At 56.7% G+C, this 14,052-nt stretch overlaps 1 protein-coding gene across 2 annotated transcripts in view; it reads left to right on the forward strand.

Annotated features, from left to right (window-relative positions):
• Positions 1-3,665: 3,665 nt before the first annotated feature.
• Positions 3,666-14,052, forward strand: part of PLXNA1 (plexin A1) — a 115,581-nt gene continuing 105,194 nt past the window's right edge. For both annotated transcript variants that reach the window (XM_077184814.1, XM_077184815.1), the window contains exon 1: positions 3,666-3,925. The gene's annotated coding sequence lies outside the window, so the exon portion shown is untranslated. The remainder of the gene's footprint in view (positions 3,926-14,052) is intronic.

A 14,052-nucleotide genomic window follows, 5' to 3' on the forward strand; every position in this document is an offset into this window, starting at 1 on the left:
CCCTGTGTCCCTGCCCCGGGTGCCTCTCCAGCACCTATTGCCCAGTGCCCTTCATGCAGCTGCAATTCCCTGAAAAATGGCTCTATCCATTACCCATCTTAATTCCACCCTGGATCCCCAGAGGTCCACAGACACAGTTTGTTATCCTGGCTGTCAAGGAGCTTAAAGAGCTGCTGATGCCTCCTGGAAAACTTTGACAAACCCTCTGGTCAGAGGCAGTGCAGCTCCCCAGCCTGGCTGCTCATCCTTTCTGCTCCTGAGGCTGGATTAGCAAAGACTCTGTGAGGGTGGGAGGAGGGAAAAAACCCCATTGCTGCCATCTGGGCAGAGTGGATCCCTCCTGGTGCCCATGCCCATCAGGGGCATAGCCTTGGGCAGAGCAGAGCTGCAGAGTCTGGCTGGGAGGTCCCCAAAGCCCACATTTGGATTCCAGACTGTTCTCTGGGCCAGTCAGATTTCACAGCCTAAAAACCTTTGGGCTGAGGCCACTGAGTTTCTTTCATCCCTCTGTGTTCAGTGCAGAGGGTTTAAACTGGGGTTGCAGGTTCATGGGGGTTCATTTCCTGAAAATTTTTCCACCTGTGGGTGATAACCAAGGGAAGTGGCATGGTCCTGACTCCTGCACTGTGCAGAACTCTGCCTTTTAGCAGAATTTTTTAGCAATCAAAAAGTGCAAACAGAAGAAAAACTGTGATTTTTTTTCTGATTTTTTTTTTGGTCCCTCACCACTCAGACTGGGAGAGCAGAGTAGAAAAGCTTCCCCATCTCTTTGGGCTCTCTCCAGTGCCTTAATCCTCTCCCGGTTAGTTTCTAGTTTTGACAAAGCAGTTCTCAGGCTGCTTTTAGAGAACAAGATGCCTTTCAGTCTCTCTGCTAACACACACAAAGTGCCCCAGACACCCCAGGAGCAGTTTGTGTCTCGATGTAATTCTGGTCGAAGCTGGGTGAGAAGTGCCGAGTTTAGCACAGAGAGCAGGAGCGGGGTGAACCCCTCAGCCCTCAGCCCTCATCCCTCACTGCTGGGTTTGAGTCCAGCTGCCTCCGGAGTCATCCTCAGCCCCCAGCAGTTCCTGGCATCCATCCTCAGCGCCCAGCCATCCCTCTGAGCCCCTCTCAGCCCCCAGCCGTCCCTGGGAGCCGGGAGCGCTTTCGGTGCCGCTCCCGCCGGTTCCTGGGGCACGGCCGGGCTGTCAGCCCGCGGGATGAGGATGAGGATGAGGATGAGGATGAGCAGGGGGCTGTGGATGAGCACGGCAGCCCCCTGGGAGACAGGATAAAAGCCAAGCTTGTGAGATAACGCGGGTCTGTCTGCGGGGCGCGGTGCCAGACGCGGGGGCAGCCGTGTGAGTGACAAGCGTGTCCCGGTGCCCCGGGCGCGGTGTCCTTTGAGCCGCCGAGCAGCTCTGCGGGTCACTGCAGCCCGGGGCTGTTTCCCACCCGACACAAAGCGCAATGTCCCCTGCCAGCTCCCTCCTGACCCTGCTGGCCACGGGCATGGGTGATTCTGGGATTTCCTTTCTGTTTTGTTCTCTTCCCTTCTCTCAGGGCTGGGCCCTCGGTGCGTCAGGAAGGAGCGCTCTCAGCCAGGTGCCCGCTCTTTTCTCAGCTCCACCACCTTGGTTCCCCTTGTCACTGGGTATATGTGGACAAATACATCTTGCAGCAGAAATAAATGGCTCCAGTTTCCCGTGCCAGGGGAAATGGCAGCACCGGCCCGGGGGCAGGGCTGCTGCATCCTGCTCTGGGCACGGAGAACTCATCCCTCTCTTTTTGCCTCGGTGGCAGGAGGTGGCAGCCGTGGGACCAAGGTGCCCCGGCAGCAGCCCTGGGAGAGAGTGGATTTAAAAGCAGTAGTGGGAGATTGCCTGAATATCTCTCCCTTCTTTTTTATTCGTTTAAGAGGTTTTGCTGTCTCGGTAACTCCCCTGAGAGACAGGAGCAGCAGCCTCTTTGAATGTGAATACCTGACAAGTTTTTAATGTGAAAGGTATTCACTAAATTTAGTCTCATGGAGGAAGGGGGGGAAAAAAAAAGGAGAAGTGTTTCTTTCAGTCTGGGGGAAGTGATCCAAATCCCAGCCACTTCCCTGCCGGCAGAGCTTGATGATGTCTCCTCTGTCTGGAAAGCTTTTAAGTCTGGGCCCCATGTGTGTCCCTGCACAAACAAGAGGTGGGAGAATGGCAGCCCCTGATGCTGTGCCCTGGGGGAATGGGGCTGTTCTCAGCTCCTCCGGCCTCCTGGAAATGGATGCTGGTGAGGGCGGGATGGGGTGATAAATGAGAAGAAAACCTTTTTGTCCAAGTTGCAGGGACATCATCTCAGCTCTCAGGTGGGCTCTGAGTGAGGTGTGAGCATTGCGGTGCTGAGGGTGCTGAGGGGAGTGCAGCTCTGCTGAAAAACTCAACCAAGTCACCCTTTTTCTCCTCTATTTTCCTCCCTACTCTCACTTGAACCTCTGAAGGTCCATTTTCTTCTCTGTTCTGGTACCTGAGACTCACCTGTGCCTTGTGCTCTCCTTTCATGTCCTCTCCCAAAGTGCCCTGTGCTGCTCTCTACAGCTTTGGAATTCTGAATTCTGTTCCTCCTGTCAGAGAGGGCAAGGAGCTCCTGTGGGTTTGTGGACACACACACGTGCTGGGATCTTGCAGAGGATGTCTGCATGTGTGCCTGCACAAGGTGAGCACACACCTTCCTTCAGATGGGGCAGCTCCCAGATCCCACAGCGTGTAAAGGACAAAGTGTCAAAAGGACAAAGTGTCCCTGTGCTGAGAGCTGGTGGGGCTAAAGGTCTGGCTGGTTGCAGCCAGGAAAACCTGTCTAAACAAGCCAGCTTGCACCGACTGCCCCTGTCCTGCAGCAAATGATGGGGTCCCAGTGAACCAGAACCATTTACAGCTCCATCTCCTAATGGGGAGGTCTGGAAAGATCCACTCCTGTCATTTCCATCCCAAAGGTCTCTTCTGAAATCTGTGCGGGTCCCGGTGACAAACACTCTATTTATTCCTGCTGATTTTCACAAAGGTCCCTCCATTGGAGAGATGATGGAGCATTTCATTAGGGCCTCACCAAAGAGAGGACAGGCAGAGCAGGGTGCAGAGGCAGAGTGCCACGGTGGCACTGCTGTCTCTGGGAAGGGACTCTGTGGCTGGCACAAAGATAACGAGGGTCTGTCTGGTGAGAGGGAAAAGTAGGGGAAGGTTGCAAGAGTTCATAATACCGATCGTGCTTAAAAAAATACAAACGATCACTTCGGACCTGCAATTAATATATTTTAATGTTTTTTATTCTTTTTCTCCCCTTTTGTAATTTTAATTTTAGACGGACTGGATGCGGTGCCAGTGGCATGGGCAGCCCTGGGCACCGAGCTCCGGCCGTGGGGGTCAGGAGAGCGGCGGGGGCGGACACTCAGGTGGGCGCGGTCCCATCGGCCTCGCGCTCGGTGACCGCTTTTAGCGGGGCCCCTCCCGCGGCATCGCCCCTTTAAGGGCGGGAGGGGCGGGGAGGCTCCACCCACATCTCCCCGCCCGCCTCTCCCGGCCCCGCCCCCTCTCCCCGCCTATTGCGCCCCCTGCAGGCGGCCCCGCGGGCGCGCCCCCGCCTCCCCGGGCTCTTCCCTCGCGCCGCCGGTGCGCGGCGTGCGCGCGTGCGCGCGGCGGGGGCGCGCGCGGCGGGCGGCGTTCCGTCGGGGCCCCGCGCCCCGTCCCATTCATGCGGGGCAGCGGCGGCGGCGAGAGCGAGGCGGGCGCGGAGCCCCGGGCGGCGGCGGCGGCGGCGGCGACGGCGGGGGGAGGCGGGCGCGGAGGAGGAGGAGGGGACGGAGGAGAAGGAGGCAGCGGCGGCGGCGAAGGCGGCGGCGGCCCGGCGGGCGGCTTGGTGTGGAATGCAATTATGGCTGGCACGGCGGAGGCGAGCCGGGACCGGAGCCGTGAGTAACCCGGCTGCAACTTTCGGGCGCGGCGCGATGAGCGCGATCGGTCGGTTCGCTAAAAATAACGCGGATTTGGCTTTATCGCTCCCCTAAAATATTTGGCTTTATTGGCACCGCGGCGACGGCGCAGGGCTGGCCCGGGCAGGGCACGGCGGCCCCGTCGGGGGGCGCGGAGGGGCCGCGGCGGCCGGGCAGGGCTGGGCTGGGCCGGGCAGGGCCGGCGCCGCGCTGCTGCCGCCGGGACCAGCCCGCATTGCGCCCCGCGGCTCCGGGAGCCGCCTCCCGCGGGGGGACAAAACCGCGCCGGGACCGAGCCTCTTTCTTTATCCGCCGCACGCCCCGCGTGGGTCTCGTAGCGGTGTGTGCCGGGGACCGGGCAGGTACGGGCTGGACGGGCTGGGGGCTGCCTCCCATCGCGGAGCTGCTCGGGCCGGGGCGCTCCCGCGGGGAGCCGGTGCCAGCGGTGCCTCCCTACCCGGTGTAGCGGCGGGGCTCGGCCGCCTCCCTCCTCGCCTCCCTCCCCGCTGCCCCCTCCCGCCCCGGCTCTCGGCGGCGTTCGCTGCCCCAGCCCCGCCGGGTCCGGCACCGCCGGGAACGTGAGCCGGGCTCAGCCCTTCCGTGCTGGCCGCCTTGGATCACGGATCTGCCCTGCCCTGCAACCCCGCTGCCATCCCCGCATCGTGCTGCCCCGCATCCTCCTGTCACCGCTGTGTCCGCACTGCCCCGCATTGTGCTATCCCGTATCCATTCACGTATTCTCGCCGCTTCACATCCCCGCATCCCGCCGGGGCGCGGTGAGCGGCATCCGGGCTGGGCTCGTCCTGGAGCCCACAGCGCCGCCGTTCCCTCCGCGCTCCCCGGCCGCCGGCGGGGAGGTGCCGTGGGCGCCCTGCGGGATGGGATGGGGTAGGATGGGATAGGGTGAGATGGCTGCCGTCGCCCTCGCTGTGATCGTTACTATTGTGATCGCGCTGTAGTTTGGCAGCGCAGCGCCGGGCAGCTCCGAGCGAGGCGTGGGAGGCTGCGGTACCTGTGCGGGGCTGCGCCGGTGCGCGCCTCCCGCCGCCGGTGTGAGCGTGGAAGGCGGCGGATAAAGCCGGCTGCGGGGTCCCTTAGCCCCTTTCCTTAGCCCAGCGAACACACGCGGCAGCTCCGGCGTGCGATCGGGGAGGGATTTGCAAAATCTCTGTGGCATGCTGAAATAAATCCCGGAATCCCGCAATCGCCTTCTCCTTCCTTGGGGGAAAATTCTTCCTTCTGCCTCTGGCCGAGCGCCGGGGTAGGGGGAGCCAGGGGAGGGGGGCTGGTGTGTAAACAGGGCTTAACATGAAGGTCACTGGTTAAAGAGGAGACGGATGGGAGAGAAAAGACAGGCATTAACCTCACTTGTTAGCTCCCCCCTGGCTTCTGCTTGGGGAGGACAAAACAAAAGCAGAACCTGCTAACGGGGGGGATGAATATTCATGATCCTTCTCGTATGCTCCGGGACACGGAGGGGAGAAAAGTTGGGCAGATGAGCCGCCTCCCGAAGCTGCTTTTCCTCCGGCTTGTGAGAAAATCCTTTTTTGCTGAGCGAGAGCTGTGTCGGGGGGAATTATCAGCCCTTTGCTGGATTTCTTTTTAAATTTTTTTTATTTTTTATTTTCTTTCGTGTGCGGCTGCAAGAATTAAAAAGAAAGGGGGGGAAAAAAAGAGGAGCTGAGGCTATTGACTACATCAAAGGTTATCCATTTGAAAACACCATTTTCCTCTGAACAGCGGCTAATTGCTTCCTGAACAATCCCAGGGTCTTTTGTATATACTCAGTGGGTAAAATGAGTGACTCGATGTCTCTCTCTTAAGACACTGGTGACCGAACAGGGCGGAAAGGTGAAGAAGCCAAGGAAAAGCAGTGGGGCAGATGCCTCTGGGAGGATGCATGGATAATTTCTTAAGTGGCTGCAAGGAGGGAAGGTTTTTTTCTTCTTCCCGCTCGCCGCCGAGTGATCTGCTGGTGCCAGTGGATGCCGGTGCCGGCAGCGGTGTGGCGACACGGGGCTGTGAGGAAGGCTGGTAAGGAAGTTTGGATTCAGAATACCCGATCATGCGTGTGATCTGGTGCTCCCCATCCGCCTGTGGCTTTGGCTGCCGCTCCTCCGAGAGAGACAAGCCTGGATGCGCTCGCTGCTCTCGAGGGGCTGCGGGGAGGCAGCGCCGGGGGCTGCCTGGCTCCTGCTCCCCTGGGTGCCTGGGCTTTCTGCAGCTGCTACCCTGAAGATTAAAGTTTTGGCGACGTCGCTTTTGTTAGCACGGTGATAGCGGCGTCGGGGAGAGTTTTCCACCTCTTGGCTTTTTTTTTTTTTTTTTAATAGAAGCATCGGATTTGGAGCAGAGCGCAGGCATCCGCCTTGGTGCACGGAGCCGCGGAGCAGAGCCCTTGTGCTCCGTCACACAAAGCCCTTTCCCCGAGCGAGGCAGAGATAAACAAACTCCTCTGAACTCCGCTGCAGACGGGGCCGAGGGCCGTGCCGGCAGCTCCCGGGCACTGTGCTTCAGCGGGGCTCGGCTGAAGCAGCCGACATGGAGAGGGCAATAGAGCGGCGCTGCTGCTGCGTGCTGGCAGGGCTGCCTCCCCTCCTCCACGGCGGCGGAGCCGGGGCTGCCCCTGCCCTGCTCCCTGCCTGCCCGTGTCACGCCGGGCCGGTGATTGCCGCGGCTTCGCTGCGTTTGACTTCTGCCGAACAAAGCGAAGGATGTGGCCCTGGGATCGGACCTAATGAAGGGAGCTCGGGTGTGTTTATTCTCTCGGCTGAGTGTGGGTCAGGGCCTTTGTTGCTGGCTGCCTTGCTGCTGGCTGCAGCGCTCAGCGCCGCGGGAGCGGAGCCAGCCCTGAGCCGGCAGTTCCCGGTGCTGCGGGGCTGGAGACGCCGGCTCCTCGAACCGGGGGAGCATTACCCTGCCGGGCTTGTGCCGAGTCCCGCTGGGCTTTGTTGCAATTGCCTTCCTGGGTAGGGTGTTCTGGTGCCTTGGTCATTTGTGTCTTCATTGAGGAGTCAGTCGTGGTTTTTGGCACCTCTGGCTCAATGGAAGGGGAGCCTTGGAAGAGCCAGGACAGCAGGGGTGCTGCCATGTCTCTGTGCAGCGACAGGAGGGTGGGCATGGGTCACCCCAATGCCCATAATGCCATCCTCACTGCCTGCAAGCTTGAATTTTTCATTGATCTGAACTGGTGGAATGCACGTATTGAGAACTTAGACTGTTGTCGTCTCTGATCCATTAATGTCTCCTTCAGGTTTGCGTGCTATGTGGAAAAAACTAGTGATTAGAGGGTTCCTGGCCAGGGTTTGACCAGTGAATAGCTTGGTGATGTACCATGTGTGTAGAGAGAGGCCCAAAGGCTGGGAATTATGAGTGATCTGGAGCTTGGTTCAGCGTGTACCATGATTCCTTAACTTTCCTGAGCTTGGATTGGGGCCCCTTTTCCCAGCAAGGTGCTGAGTGCCATGGCTTCGTGCAAAATGAGGAGGAGCAAGTGTTTGCCACCATCCACTGGTGAGGTGGCTGGTTTGGCTTTAGACTGGAGACAACCAGCTTCTTCTCTGGCTGTACCTGGGAAGTGTTCCATGCCGTGCTCTGGGGAATATCCCACTACAGATATGTGGTGCTTGGTGAGAACAGCATCCATGCCCCTCTTAGCCTTCCCCAGGGTGCAGCCTGGGGTGTAGATACCCCAACATGGTCTGCCTGCTATGCCTGCTTGGAGATCACATTTGAGCAAACATCTTGTGCCTCATAGAGGGGAAAAGCTGCAGACAATGAATAAGTTTTGTTGGTTTCAGTGCCAGGCATGGGCAGTCCTGGCTCTTCTGTTCTGCATTTGCCATGTGGTGTATCCAAGCCCACACCTTCCCATGGGTTTGTCAGAGCGTGGCCAGACACAGGAAGATGTCCTTGTTTGCCTTGCTTCCCTGAGCACTCTGTGGCTGCCTCCAGCCCTTGTTCCAGGTGGAAGCCACCATTTAAAGACCTGAATGAAAAACATCTCAAAGTTTATTTTCCCTTTAGCCAAGGCTTGGAACGCCTCCTCTTTGTTGCTGGTATGTCAAGATGTTCGAGTCTGGAAGAAAACTCCACATCCAGGTCATCAGGCTCACATTCCACAAACACTTTTGCTCCTTTCTCCTCTGAAGTTGCTTGCATGATGCAAGATGGACTGTTTTGGGTGATTCCTCTGTCCCCATGGTGTCATGAGAGCCAAATCCACCCCTGGCCTGTGCCCAGCTGTGCCAGTCTGTGCCTGGGGCCAGAGACCCTCGTGAGCTGCCTGAAGCACAGAGGAGATTTTTTATTGCTGGGGTCAGCTCAGGGCCTGGTGCGAGCCAGGGTGCGATATCCTCTTTGCTCCTTGAGCTGAGATTGTGAGGGATTTTGCTGGAGAAAGTGCCCGAGGTGAGAACATGCCAGGGGTGCCAGAGTCAGGCTGTGTGGCTCTGGGGGACATGCTGTGCAGGGACCATCTCTTCCTCATCCCTCCTCTCCCCACCGGCAGCCTGCAGATCAGCCCTGGGGCTCGCTGCCCACCTCCTCATCCTGAGCATCCCTCAATCTGCCAGCCAAATTGGCACAGAGGCCCGGGAGCGCTGCTAATCCAATTTGGGCAGTTTAGCTGCACTTTGCTCTCCGTGCTGCTGGCCGGAGCTCGGAGCTTTAATCTGGCTAATGACCCCAGCTTGAGTAACCAGGACCGTTCTCTTGGTTCAGTTTTCCTTTCTGTCGTTCTCTTGGTTCAGTTTTCCTTTCTGTCGGTGATGGCAAAGGGCTGAGGCTGCTTCTGGGTCCTGTCTGTGCTATCTGGTTTCCAGGTACAGGTTTGTGTAGGGACTGGAGGGTGAGGGTAGCGTGGAGGGACACTGCAATCCCTGCTTTCTCTTTGTGAGATTTCTCCTTCCCTCTTCCCGTATTTTTTTTTTTTCTTCTCTCCCTCTTTTTCTGGTGAAGATAAGCCCTTCTTCCGGAGTTATCTTGCAACATAGTATTATTTTCAGGAAGGCAAAGCCAAGAAAAATAAAAGCGTCTCTCTTCCTTGGGTTGCCTACTGTTTAATGTACAAAATACAGGGGTGGTAATTGCATTAAAACATGTATAATTATACTGGAGGGAGGAAAAAAAAATCCTCCTAATTGCACATGTGTTTTGAACTGATAAATGTTGAGTGACTCTTCATGTATTCTTGGGAGTTTGGAGGAGCAGAGATGTAGCCTGGCATGTGAGGGGTTGGGAGCGGGAATGGTTTCCCAAAATTATTGGGAAGCTTGGATGCTCTGAGCATCTCTGGGGTAGTGTCAATGTCGGGGGCCTGATCCTTTGCAGATTCACCTCCCCATCCAGGCAAGTCTTGGTGTCATTGTAGGAGCCCTGTGAGTCCCTTTGCTTTATGTCTTTAGTTAAACAACTGTTTGTCAAAATATTCAGTCTCTCTCACAGAAGTAAATTCCTGGCAAAAGAAGACGCAAATTCCTGTGTTAGGGGGGAGAAATTTCCTGTGTGTGTAGCCCCACATCCACGGGCTGTTCCCCCACTTTACCAGGGTATTGGCATGAGCGGGTGCTGCCGGGGGGCAGGGGGAGGAAGGATTGTCACACTCGTTTCAAGTGGCACGATGTAAAAACCACATTTCCTCCTGCCAATGCCGACCCCGTCAGAGCTGCCGATAACATCGCAGGTGATTGTAATGGCACTAAGTTGTTTGCTTTGTGCATGCGGCCGGGCTTTGTGTACGGGCGGTTGCTTCGCTCTTCCTGTGCAGACTGTTAGTTTCAACAGGGGAAGAGGAAAACCCAAAAATATTTTAGGAGGAGTTTAAAAATAATCTTGGAGCTTGGCTGGTGGGCAGGATGTTTCGCAGGATCGTGTTCCCTGCTGGTCCGTGTCCAGCTTTGTGGCCCTCGGAAGGCTTTGCTGGGTAGTGTTAAGTCCTGCATCGTCATTTTGGCCAGCCTGAGGGCTTGCTGTTGGGCTCTGGGAGCTGGAGTGCGATGGGAATCTGCCCTGCCCTGCCCTGGGATTTGACTTTTGCACTGGGTAGATCTGGCTGCCCTGTAGCACAGCAGTGTCAGAGCCGGGGCGTGAGCCCCAGCTTCCAGCTGCCACGGCCTCTGTAAAACATTTATATCTGTTCCCCAGCGTCGCATTCCCTCCACCCCCATCCTGCTTCTCCATGGTTTTTATTCCTACAAGTGTTGGCATGCTGGCAGGGTCCCTGCCTGCCCGCTGCCGCTTATCTCCGTGTCCGGCTCCTGGATGGCTGCTTCCTCTCTGGAGTCAAGGGGGGGCTCTCCCCTCTTTGCTGGGACCAGAATCGGCCCGATGAGCCCTGCTGAAGTCAAGAACCTGTTTTTCAGGCTGATGTCATCGGGAAGAAATGGGGGAGGAGGAAGGCAGGAAAGCAGCGCCGTTTCCGAAGGAGAGCCGCTGCCGAGCCCCGTGACGCTGCCAGCGGCCCCGGCCTCCCCGGCTCTCGCTGTTATTCCTGATCAGCACGGCCGAGGTGCCCCTGGGGCGCTGGCGGAGCGGGAGAGGGCTGGGAGGGAGGGATGCCACAGTGCCGGGCAGCGTGTCAGCTCCCAGCACAGCAGGACCTCTTGGCCCACTGGCTGTGCCTTGTGTGGCTCCCTGGCCTTCCGTGGGGGTGGTGGCACTTGCTGGAGCTGCCATCCAGCCACTTTCATTAGCAGAAAGTGGGTTTTTGGCAGAGGTGCTTGGGCAGCCCTCCCAGCACAGGCGAGCAGCCGCCTCCTCTCGGCTCTGCACGGAAGGAGCTGGTCCATGATGCTGATGCCTGTTGGAATCTCAGCTCCTCATGCATGGCATCAGGCCACAGCAGCAAGGCGATGCCTGTGCCTAACCTGGCTTGGGGCTGCAGCTGGGATCTGCAGGAAGAGGAGAAGCCTTGCTCTGCTCTCCCTCCCAGGCAGCAGCTCATGGCTGCACCCACGCTTTGAAGTGTGCTCTGCCCAGGTCTGGTGGGTGAGACCCCCTTGCTGTGGGGAATTGGGGTGGGGTGTGCTGTGTTGGCACTGCCCATAGGAAAGCAGAGCACAGGCACAGTCACTGCTGTGGCACCTCCCTGTTAATATCAGATGCTCTTTGCCCGTGGTGCTGTGAATGAAGCTGCTTTTGGACTCTCAGAACAGTTTCCCCTGTGGTGGTGTTGCTGTGGGGAGACTTTTGGGCTTTTCCTCTTCCTGTCTCTGCCTGTCCCATTGCCAGGTGAGGCTCTGCTCTCTCTCTGGATGTCTCACTTCTCCTGGGTCAGCTTCACCTTGGGAAAATAAAACACGGGGCTGTGCTGAGCTGGAAACGCCGCAGGGGAAGCAGAGCCAGGACCTGAACTGTTTCCAGCTGTGGTTCTTGGGGCAGCATAACTGAAACAGCAGAGGGGGAAGGATAGGAGGGTGGTAGGGGAAGGAGAAGAACACATGGCTTGGGAAAACTCATTTGGAGAAGTTTTGTGGTTGTTTTAATCAGAACTAATGTGATGGCAGTCGTGCTTGGCTCGCCACAGGACAGCACAAGTGCTGGTGTCAGCAAGGGGCCAGGCAGAACCATGGGAGTTTCAGCTTAGCTGGCATTAAACCAACCCCAGAATGACCTCACTTTGCTGGAGTAGAGGGGATCCAGCAACCAGGAGTCCTCCTGTGGCAGTGCTCCATTGCAAAGAGGGATCTCTCCAGATTCCCTCTGGGATATGGGGAAAGCGCTTGTGACAGAGAGGTGAAAATGCAGCTTGGAGAGCTGGGCTGGAAGAGGGGCATTGATCTGGGGAAGGTAAGATCATGGCTTGTGTTTGTGGCTGCCCTGGCCCAGTGAGGGATGTGGAGCAGCAGGCTGGGGAATGAGGAGTGATGTGTTATTCTGCAGGGAATGAGATCAGACAAGGGAAGGATGCTGATGGCCAGAGGATTTCTTGTTGGGCTTCTCTGCTGTTTAGAGACCTTGCTTGTGGGTGACCTTCTGGGTCTCTGCAGGTCCAGCTGGACCATGGTGTCCTCTGCCAGCAGGGCTGGTTTTTGGGACATTTATGTGGGGCAGTAGACTGATGGGTTGTGAGAATCAGAGTCTGGAGTGTGTGGGCCAAAGCCAAAGTGGGGGGTGGCCTTCAGGGAATTTGGTCTGTACTACATTGCTCTTAAGATGTGGGCAAGATGTTATTAATTGGTCCTGACTGAGGTGACAAAATTCACATCAGGCTGGTGTTTGAAGCCTTGAGTTGACCTGGGTGCGGAGAGTAGGAAGCCACAGTCCCATGGCTGCTTTCCTGGTGCCTTGGGTTGGGGTCTGTGGATGATGAGAGGCACAGAGGGGCTGGAAGTGTTGTGCTCTGTGTATGCTGATGGACAAACTTCCTGCAGTAGGGTGGGAAGCAGCAGGCTGTGTCCTGTGTGGATGATTACCCACGGGCTGTGCACTGGTCCAGGTCTGTGGACTCCTCTCTCAGCTGCAGGGAGCACAAGGGAAGGTGGGGGGCACTTTCCTCCTGGGAAGTGCAGATCCAGCAGGTGAGCTGCAAACAGAAAACCCCTCAGCAGCCCTTGCAGGCTCCTGTATGGACTGTGATACCCAGGTGAGTTATGGGAATAAGGCAAAGGACAGCCACCAACTCTCATTCTGGTGTATGGATTTGGGAGCTGTGTAAGGTCTCTGTCCATGCCTGGTTTCCTGGAAGGGCTGCTGAGGCTGTCCTCATGTGCCTCCTTGCCTTGGGATGCTGTGCTTGTGGGAGCCTGGGTTTCCAGCTGGGAAATGCTTGTGAGCCCTTTCTGGAGGGCTCTCTGCAGAGCAGCCTGCAGTCCCTCAGTGGTGAGCGCACGTAGTGGCTCCAGAGCTGTTCTGGAGTTCAAGCTGTTCTTGGCATGACATGACTTCTTTCAGAGGACCAGAGAAGGGGAATTGTGCACTTGAGAAATGCTATTTAATTTCCTCACTGCTTGTTCTTTTATGCTCCTTTTTGCTGAGGGTCAAGCTTCGTGAGCCCTTGGGCAGTAGATGGCTGCTTCTCCTTGTCGTGTTTCTCAGAACAAAAGAGGCTGAATTCTTTGCCCAGAGGATCCTTGCAGGGCAGTATTGGAAGCTGGGGTGGGTGGCAGGATGGAATCCTCAGCCCCTGCCTGGGAGGGATGGCAGGAACCTGGGAAGAAACTGAAGATATTCTTGATTGGGTGATAGTAATGGAGGTTGGGGCAGCTTCAGAGCCTGCCATTGATTTCATCAGGGTGTGGTTTGAGCCAGGGATAAGGTTTTTAATGATTTAACTCTCTGGCTAGGGAGGGACCTTAACCAAATAGTTTTCAATGACTATATGCAGTGGAACAAGGAGTTAAAGTTTAGCCCTGTTGCAGCAATTGCATGTGTAGTGCAGCTCGAATTTGTACCACCACCAGGCTTTCCTCATGGCAAGGCTTTCCCCAGGCAGATGAACCTAGAAATACAGCAGCTCTAGGGTGAGGCTGCCTCTCCTGTGGCCTGAAGGCTTTTTTCTCCCCTGGATAATCTCCCCTCTCTCCCCTTTGCTAATTACTGGCAGCTTGTAGCTGGTCCCTTCTTGGCTGTTCTTATTGCTGAGAGCAGCAAGTGACTCAGAGGGATTACAGGTAGAGGCCCTTTAGATGCCATTTCCCCTTTTGTGGGTGGGTTATGTGGGGGTTTTCAATCCCACACCTTCTCTTCTCCAACCTCCCTTGCTAAAGTGCAAGGCTATAAAGCTCTCAGGGTGTTTTGCTGGGAGTGAATCTGCTGGGGTCATGTTGATGGAAAAGCAGGGATGGCAGGTGGGTCTGTGAGTGCCAGATCTGCACCTCTGTGCTTGTCTGCATGTTTAAACCCTGTCTGTGGGTGCTCCCCTGAGGGCTGCTGCTTTGTAGGCTGGTGCTGACTCTTGGACTTGCTGCCTGGATGAGTGGAGAGGTGGTCCTTAACTCTCTGTCCAGTCTTTGCCTTTTAAGGTTAGTTTTTCCATCCCAGTACTCTTGCTTTGTGCTATCAGAAGTGATGATTGTTTTCCCAAAGTGTGATCTCCCATCCCAGGCACAGGTCTTTGGGCTTACTGCAGGACCAGGGAGCTCTCAGCCTGGGGGGATGAGTGCTGC

The sequence above is a fragment of the Agelaius phoeniceus genome, chromosome 11 (genome assembly GCF_051311805.1).
Source record: "Agelaius phoeniceus isolate bAgePho1 chromosome 11, bAgePho1.hap1, whole genome shotgun sequence".
Taxonomy (NCBI): Eukaryota; Metazoa; Chordata; class Aves; order Passeriformes; family Icteridae; genus Agelaius; species Agelaius phoeniceus.